The 9,371-nt window shown below is 45.2% G+C and overlaps 1 protein-coding gene across 1 annotated transcript in view; it reads left to right on the top strand.

Moving 5' to 3' along the window:
* Nucleotides 1–4,601: 4,601 nt before the first annotated feature.
* CNOT7 (CCR4-NOT transcription complex subunit 7) overlaps nucleotides 4,602–9,371 on the top strand; it is an 85,773-nt gene continuing 81,003 nt past the window's right edge. Inside the window, exon 1 of the mRNA XM_075334407.1 lies at nucleotides 4,602–4,699. The gene's annotated coding sequence lies outside the window, so the exon portion shown is untranslated. The remainder of the gene's footprint in view (nucleotides 4,700–9,371) is intronic.

Below are 9,371 nucleotides of genomic sequence, written 5' to 3'. Positions count from 1 at the left end.
CCAAATGTACATAATGTAGTGGCTAAAATGAGGTCCTCAAAAAATCCACTCTGATATAGACGGCTCACTACTGAAGCAGCTAGAACGGAGTGGCTTTTTTGAGGTCCTCAAAAAATCCACTACGACACAATGTGGATATTATGAGGACTTTCAGCTGCGCTCTGTTACGCTTTTTGCTTTGAGGCTCCTCCCACTCTTCGAAAAAATCCATTGCAGTCACCTCAGTACCAAATGTACATAATGTAGTGGCTAAAATGAGGTCCTCAAAAAATCCACTCTGATATAGACGGCTCACTACTGAAGCAGCTAGAACGGAGTGGCTTTTTTGAGGTCCTCAAAAAATCCACTACGACACAATGTGGATATTAGGAGGACTTTCAGCTGCGCACTGTTACGCTTTTTGCTTTGAGGCTCCTCCCACTCTTCGAAAAAATCCATTGCAGTCACCTCAGTACCAAATGTACATAATGTAGTGGCTAAAATGAGGTCCTCAAAAAATCCACTACGACACAATGTGTGAAATTATAAGCACTTTATCGGCTGCGCTCTGTTACGTTTTTCGCCGTGAGGCTCCTCCCACTCTTCGAAAAAATCCACTGCAGTCACCTCAGTACCAAATGTACATAATGTAGTGGCTAAAATGAGGTCCTCAAAAAATCCACTCTGATCTAGACGGCTCACTACTGAAGCAGCTAGAACGGAGTGGCTTTTTTGAGGTCCTCAAAAAATCCACTACGACACAATGTGGATATTATGAGGACTTTCAGCTGCGCACTGTTACGCTTTTTGCTTTGAGGATACTCCCACTCTTCGAAAAAATCCATTGCAGTCAACTCAGTACCAAATGTACATAATGTAGTGGCTAAAATGAGGTCCTCAAAAAATCCACTCTGATATAGACGGCTCACTACTGAAGCAGCTAGAACGGAGTGGCTTTTTTGAGGTCCTCAAAAAATCCACTACGACACAATGTGGATATTATGAGGACTTTCAGCTGCGCACTGTTACGCTTTTTGCTTTGAGGCTCCTCACACTCTTCGAAAAAATCCATTGCGGTCACCTCAGTACCAAATGTACATAATGTAGTGGCTAAAATGAGGTCCTCAAAAAATCCACTCTGATATAGACGGCTCACTACTGAAGCAGCTAGAACGGAGTGGCTAAAATGAGGTCCTCAAAAAATCCACTACGACACAATGAGGATATTATGAGGACTTTCAGCTGCGCACTGTTACGCTTTTTGCTTTGAGGCTCCTCCCACTCTTCGAAAAAATCCATTGCAGTCACCTCAGTACCAAATGTACATAATGTAGTGGCTAAAATGAGGTCCTCAAAAAATCCACTCTGATCTAGACGGCTCACTACTGAAGCAGCTAGAACGGAGTGGCTTTTTTGAGGTCCTCAAAAAATCCACTACGACACAATGTGGATATTATGAGGACTTTCAGCTGCGCACTGTTACGCTTTTTGCTTTGAGGCTCCTCCCACTCTTCGAAAAAATCCATTGCAGTCAACTCAGTACCAAATGTACATAATGTAGTGGCTAAAATGAGGTCCTCAAAAAATCCACTCTGATATAGACGGCTCACTACTGAAGCAGCTAGAACGGAGTGGCTTTTTTGAGGTCCTCAAAAAATCCACTACGACACAATGTGGATATTATGAGGACTTTCAGCTGCGCACTGTTACGCTTTTTGCTTTGAGGCTCCTCACACTCTTCGAAAAAATCCATTGCGGTCACCTCAGTACCAAATGTACATAATGTAGTGGCTAAAATGAGGTCCTCAAAAAATCCACTCTGATATAGACGGCTCACTACTGAAGCAGCTAGAACGGAGTGGCTTTTTTGAGGTCCTCAAAAAATCCACTACGACACAATGTGGATATTAGGAGGACTTTCAGCTGCGCACTGTTACGCTTTTTGCTTTGAGGCTCCTCCCACTCTTCGAAAAAATCCATTGCAGTCACCTCAGTACCAAATGTACATAATGTAGTGGCTAAAATGAGGTCCTCAAAAAATCCACTCTGATCTAGACGGCTCACTACTGAAGCAGCTAGAACGGAGTGGCTTTTTTGAGGTCCTCAAAAAATCCACTACGACACAATGTGGATATTATGAGGACTTTCAGCTGCGCTCTGTTACGCTTTTTGCTTTGAGGCTCCTCCCACTCTTCGAAAAAATCCATTGCAGTCAACTCAGTACCAAATGTACATAATGTAGTGGCTAAAATGAGGTCCTCAAAAAATCCACTCTGATATAGACGGCTCACTACTGAAGCAGCTAGAACGGAGTGGCTTTTTTGAGGTCCTCAAAAAATCCACTACGACACAATGTGGATATTATGAGGACTTTCAGCTGCGCACTGTTACGCTTTTTGCTTTGAGGCTCCTCACACTCTTCGAAAAAATCCATTGCGGTCACCTCAGTACCAAATGTACATAATGTAGTGGCTAAAATGAGGTCCTCAAAAAATCCACTCTGATATAGACGGCTCACTACTGAAGCAGCTAGAACGGAGTGGCTTTTTTGAGGTCCTCAAAAAATCCACTACGACACAATGTGGATATTAGGAGGACTTTCAGCTGCGCACTGTTACGCTTTTTGCTTTGAGGCTCCTCCCACTCTTCGAAAAAATCCATTGCAGTCACCTCAGTACCAAATGTACATAATGTAGTGGCTAAAATGAGGTCCTCAAAAAATCCACTCTGATCTAGACGGCTCACTACTGAAGCAGCTAGAACGGAGTGGCTTTTTTGAGGTCCTCAAAAAATCCACTACGACACAATGTGGATATTATGAGGACTTTCAGCTGCGCTCTGTTACGCTTTTTGCTTTGAGGCTCCTCACACTCTTCGAAAAAATCCATTGCGGTCACCTCAGTACCAAATGTACATAATGTAGTGGCTAAAATGAGGTCCTCAAAAAATCCACTCTGATCTAGACGGCTCACTACTGAAGCAGCTAGAACGGAGTGGCTTTTTTGAGGTCCTCAAAAAATCCACTACGACACAATGTGGATATTATGAGGACTTTCAGCTGCGCACTGTTACGCTTTTTGCTTTGAGGCTCCTCCCACTCTTCGAAAAAATCCATTGCAGTCAACTCAGTACCAAATGTACATAATGTAGTGGCTAAAATGAGGTCCTCAAAAAATCCACTCTGATATAGACGGCTCACTACTGAAGCAGCTAGAACGGAGTGGCTTTTTTGAGGTCCTCAAAAAATCCACTACGACACAATGTGGATATTATGAGGACTTTCAGCTGCGCACTGTTACGCTTTTTGCTTTGAGGCTCCTCACACTCTTCGAAAAAATCCATTGCGGTCACCTCAGTACCAAATGTACATAATGTAGTGGCTAAAATGAGGTCCTCAAAAAATCCACTCTGATATAGACGGCTCACTACTGAAGCAGCTAGAACGGAGTGGCTTTTTTGAGGTCCTCAAAAAATCCACTACGACACAATGTGGATAATATGAGGACTTTCAGCTGCGCACTGTTACGCTTTTTGCTTTGAGGCTCCTCACACTCTTCGAAAAAATCCATTGCGGTCACCTCAGTACCAAATGTACCTAATGTAGTGGCTAAAATGAGGTCCTCAAAAAATTCACTCTGATATAGACGGCTCACTACTGAAGCAGCTAGAACGGAGTGGCTAAAATGAGGTCCTCAAAAAATCCACTACGACACAATGTGTGAAATTATAAGCACTTTATCGGCTGCGCTCTGTTACGTTTTTCGCCGTGAGGCTCCTCCCACTCTTCAAAAAACTAAATTTCAGTCACCTCAGTACCAAATGTACAGAATGAAGGCTACAGAGAGATCCTCAAAAAATCCACTCTGATCCAATATGGTAAGTTATGAAGACTGTCAGCTGCGCGGTTCCGTTTTTCCTTGTGAGGCTCCGCCCACTCTTTCAATGTCAGTCCTGCGGCCACGACTTGTGGAAATACAGTAAAATTAAAATTCCAGCAAAACTGAACAATCAGCGCTGTGTGGAATTATTTATATTGTAAAAAATAATAATAAAATGTAAGTTATAATAATAATGAAAATAAAAATTTGCCCTTTGGAAAAAAATAATAAATATAACAGTGTGAGCATCTAATAAATAAAAACATGAAATCATTCCAATTATAAATCTGATTCCAGCCCCTGCTGTAGAAACTGAACTGTGTTGTATGGAGAAAAGATCACAGAGATCATCAAAAAATCCACTCTGATCTAGCCACCTCACTGGTGAAGCAGCTAGAACGGAGTGGATAAAATGAGGTGACCAAAAACATGTGACTGCAGCGAGGCCTCAAGAAATCAACTCTGATCTAGTCACTTCAGTACTGAACCGGCTAGATCAGAGTTGAAAAAATGAGGACCACAAAAAACCCACTCTGATCTAGACACTTCAGTAGTGAGCCGGCTAAATCAGAGTGGAAAAAATGAGGCCTCAAAAAATCAACTCCGATATAGCCGGCTCACTACTGAAGCAGCTAGATCAGAGTTGATTTTTTGAGGACCACAAAAAATCAACTCTGATCTAGACGCAACCTTCCTGGTATCGCCGATCTTGTCGGATGCCCCGCCCCTTCCGGTCATGACGTCAGCAAAGGTCCTTTCGTCCGCTTGACTTTAGCCTCTACCCTCTCATGACCTCATAGAGAGCCGCCGTGACGCGGAGCTGAGCCGGGGGAGACATATTGGTGAGCGGGCATAGTGGGAGGAAAGGGGAGGTGAGCATCCCCTCATGTGGCGGTGGGGGGCGCTCTGGGGGCAGGCAGGAGAGGCGCCATTGTGCACAGTGGAGCTATGTGAGGGGCTGAAGCCCACGTATAACTGGCACTTGTGACCTCCTGCCCCTGTGACCAGTACATGGTGATGTGTGGCACAGTGCGGGCTGTTAGAGGGATGTTCCATCTGCAGTGTGTCTGATGTGTCCTCAGGGTCAGGTTTTCCTCTTTTTCCTGTAATAGCTGTGCTTGTGTTATTGGTGCCATTATGGGGATTATATGATGTTTGTCGTACATTTTGGGGGGGATTGCAGTGCCACATGGCAGACTTGTTTACCATATAAATTCGTAAATTTGATGTTTTGATTGATCTGACTTCTATAGTGATGGCAGATGTGCGCTTTCTCTGGTGGAGGGGGAGGGATTTTTTCATCTTAGTTTTTTTTTTTAAAAAAAAAAATTACTCCATTTTACATATAGTTTTCAGGCTTGCTAGAGGATAGTGCTGCAATACAAATGTGCGGCTCAGACAGTGCTGCAATACAAATATGGGGCTCAGACAGTGCTGCAATACAAATATGGGGCTCAGACAGTGCTGCAATACAAATATGGGGCTCAGACAGTGCCGCAATACAAATGTGGGGCTCAGACAGTGCCGCAATACAAATGTGGGGCTCAGACAGTGCTGCAATACAAATGTGCGGCTCAGACAGTGCTGCAATACAAATGTGGCGCTCAGACAGTGCTGCAATACAAATATGGGGCTCAGACAGTGCTGCAATACAAATGTGCGGCTCAGACAGTGCTGCAATACAAATATGGGGCTCAGACAGTGCTGCAATACAAATGTGGGGCTCAGACAGTGCTGCAATACAAATGTGCGGCTCAGACAGTGCTGCAATACAAATATGGGGCTCAGACAGTGCTGCAATACAAATATGGGGCTCAGACAGTGCTGCAATACAAATGTGCGGCTCAGACAGTGCTGCAATACAAATATGGGGCTCAGACAGTGCTGCAATACAAATGTGCGGCTCAGACAGTGCTGCAATACAAATGTGCGGCTCAGACAGTGCTGCAATACAAATGTGCGGCTCAGACAGTGCTGCAATACAAATATGGGGCTCAGACAGTGCTGCAATACAAATGTGCGGCTCAGACAGTGCTGCAATACAAATGTGCGGCTCAGACAGTGCTGCAATACAAATATGGGGCTCAGACAGTGCTGCAATACAAATGTTTCGGCTCAGACAGTGCTGCAATACAAATGTGTGGCTCAGACAGTGCTGCAATACAAATGTGTGGCTCAGACAGTGCCGCAATACAAATGTGGGGCTCAGACAGTGCCGCAATACAAATGTGGGGCTCAGACAGTGCCGCAATACAAATGTGGGGCTCAGACAGTGCCGCAATACAAATGTGGGGCTCAGACAGTGCCGCAATACAAATGTGGGGCTCAGACAGTGCCGCAATACAAATGTGGGGCTCAGACAGTGCTGCAATACAAATGTGTGGCTCAGATAGTGCTGCAATACAAATGTGCGGCTCAGACAGTGCTGCAACAATATAAAGAGGCGAGCTGGTTAGAGTTTTATTGTATAGTGCGGGGTCAAATGATGACCCCTGTCGCTGTCACGATGAAGTTCCTCTGAAAGCGGCAGGAGCACTGGAATTCTCAAAACATCAATATTTTTGCTGATCAGAGCGATGCTGAAGCATTCCTCTGAACAGCAGAAGTGATTGGACAGCGTAATCATAAAGTCCCCTAAGGGAACTAGTAAAAGCAATTAAAAAATAAAAAGATTTTAAAAATAAGTCCTAATCTCCGTCTTTTTTTCCCCATTAAAAATAGAACACTAATAAAAAAAAAAAAAAAAAGGTGGTATCCCCAATATTCCCCATTCACACTTCCGGTTCTGTCCTTTCACCGCGCTCTGAAGCTGGGTTTACACACTGAGACTTTCTAGCGATCCAACCTGCGATCTCAACCTAGCCGGGATCGCTACAAAGTCTCTGGTGAGCTGTCAAACAGGCAGACCTGGCCAACGACCTAACAGCGATCCGGACCTGCAGAGCGACTAGCTGGTCGTTGGGGACGTGTCAAAAAAGCAGGTGAACTTCACCCGACTTCATTTAATGCCGCGCGGCTCTGTGTGCTGTGTAAATAAATAAATAATTAAAAAATCCGGCGTGCGGTCCCCCCCTATTTTAATACCAGCCAGATAAAGCCATACGGCTGCAGGCTGGTATTCTCAGGATGGGGAGCCCCACGTTATGGGGAGCCCCCCAGCCTAACAATATCAGTCAGCAGACGCCCAGAATTGCCGCATACATTAGATGCGACAGTTCTGGGACTGTACCCGGCTCTTCCCGATTTGCCCTGGTGCGTTGGCAAATCGGGGTAAAAAGGAGTTATTGGCAGCCCACAGCTGCCAATAAGTCCTAGATTAATCATGTCAGGCGTCTCCCCGAGATACCTTCCATGATTAACCTGTAAGTTACAGTAAATAAACACACACACCCGAAAAATCCTTTATTAGAAATTAAGAACACAAACACATTCCCTCATCACCAATTTATTACCCACAACAAAGCCCTCCATGTCCGGCGTAATCCACGGTCCTCCAGCGTCGCATCCAGCTCTGCTGCATGCAGGTGACAGGAGCAGCAGAAGACAACGCCGCTCCGGTCACCTCCACGCAGCTAATGAAGAGAGCCGTGTGATCGGCTGAGCTGTCACTGAGGTTACCTGGATCAAGCGGTGGATGCAGCGGTGGCTGCGGGTAACCTCAGTGACAGTCCAGCTGATCGCGCTACTCACCGCCACACCGGTCAGCTCCACGCAGCTAATGAAGGGAATAGCGCGATCAGCTGAGCTGTCACTGAGGTTAATCGCGGCCACCGCTGCATCCACCGCTGGATCCAGGTAACCTCAGTGACAGCTCAGCCGATCACACGGCTCTCTTCATTAGCTGCGTGGAGGTGACAGGAGCGGCGGTGTCTTCTGCTGCTCCTGTCACCTGCATGCAGCAGAGCTGGATGCGACGCTGGAGGACCGTGGATTACGCCGGACATGGAGGGCTTTGTTGTGGGTAATAAATTGGTAATGAGGGAATTTGTTAGTGTTTTTTATTTCTGATAAAGGATTTTTCGGGTGTGTGTGTTTTTTAACTGTAATTTACAGATTAATCATGGAAGGTATCTCGGGGAGACGCCTGACATGATTAATCTAGGACTTATTGGCAGCTATGGGCTGCCAATAACTCCTTATTACCCCGATTTGCCAACGCACCAGGGTAAATCGGGAAGAGCCGGGTACAGTCCCAGAACTGTCGCATCTAATGTATGCGGCAATTCTGGGCGGCTGCTGACTGATATTGTTAGGCTGGGGGGCTCCCCATAACGTGGAGCTCCCCATCCTGAGAATACCAGCCTGCAGCCGTATGGCTTTATCTGGCTGGTATTAGAATTGGGGGGGACCGCACGCCGGATTTTTTAATTATTTATTTATTTTACTGCACAGTATAGACACGCCCACCGGCTGTTGTGATTGGGTGCAGTGTGACACCTGTCACTCAGCGTGTGGGCGTGTCTCACTGTAACCAATCATATTTGCCGGTGGGCGGGGAAAAGCAGGGAATACGAGATTGTTTAATGAGCGGCCGGCTTTTTCAAAAAAGGAAAAGCCGCTGGAGCAGTGTGAACGCCGTGCAGCGCCGGGGATCGGTGAGTATGAGAGAGGGGGGGACACTTCAGTCACTCGGGGGATTAGCGGTCACCGGTGAATCCTTCACAGGTGACCGCTAATCAGGATGCTACACAGACAGAGCCGCGGAGTCGCTGTAAAGTCCCCTTTACACACTGAGACTTTCTAGCGATCATGCTGCACAGCGGGAAACAAAGGACCAAAGAATGGTCCTGAACGATTTGTAGCGATCACAACTTCACAGCAGGGGCCAGGTCGCTGATGTGTTTCACACACTGCAATGTCGCTGGGGAGGTCGCTAATACGTCACAAAACCGGTGACGTTACAGCGATGTTGTTTGCGATGTTGCAGTGTGTAAAGCCACCTTGACCCACTCTGGAGGTAACAAAGTACATATGTACTGTATACTGTATACAATTGTACAGCACAGTATATACTATTTAGCAGGTCTATCAATTTGCATTTGTGGATACAGTATTGGACTTTCTTTCTGCTAACCAGTGCAGCACATTGCTTATACTGTAATGTAATTGCCTGGGCTATATTCCTACCCAACATATGGCTTAGTTATGCCCTTATTTTGGGGAGAATAGATTTGGGGTGTTTTTTTTGTGTACTGTACTAGAATAAATGTCATATTTATACATTGTTTTCTCTCTATAGTACCTGCCCCACACCAACAATTCTATTACAAGCTAACATTTCATTTGTGTAGTTTTTTACTGTACAGTATTTTGTATTAGTGTACTATAACAATTTTATATGAATGCAGCACATTATTTTGCATTACTATAAGTTTGTATAAATACAGTAAATATTTTTGGGTTGTGGAACCAATTATCTGCTTTTTAATTATTTCCTATGGGAAAATTTGCTTTGATATAAGAGTAACTTGGTTTAAGAGCACAACCCCGGAACCAATTATGCTCCTAATCCAA

This window comes from Anomaloglossus baeobatrachus, chromosome 1 (genome assembly GCF_048569485.1).
Source record: "Anomaloglossus baeobatrachus isolate aAnoBae1 chromosome 1, aAnoBae1.hap1, whole genome shotgun sequence".
NCBI lineage: Eukaryota > Metazoa > Chordata > Amphibia > Anura > Aromobatidae > Anomaloglossus > Anomaloglossus baeobatrachus.
Note: the sequence above shows the minus strand (reverse complement) of the source record. Positions and strands in the feature narration are given on the sequence as shown.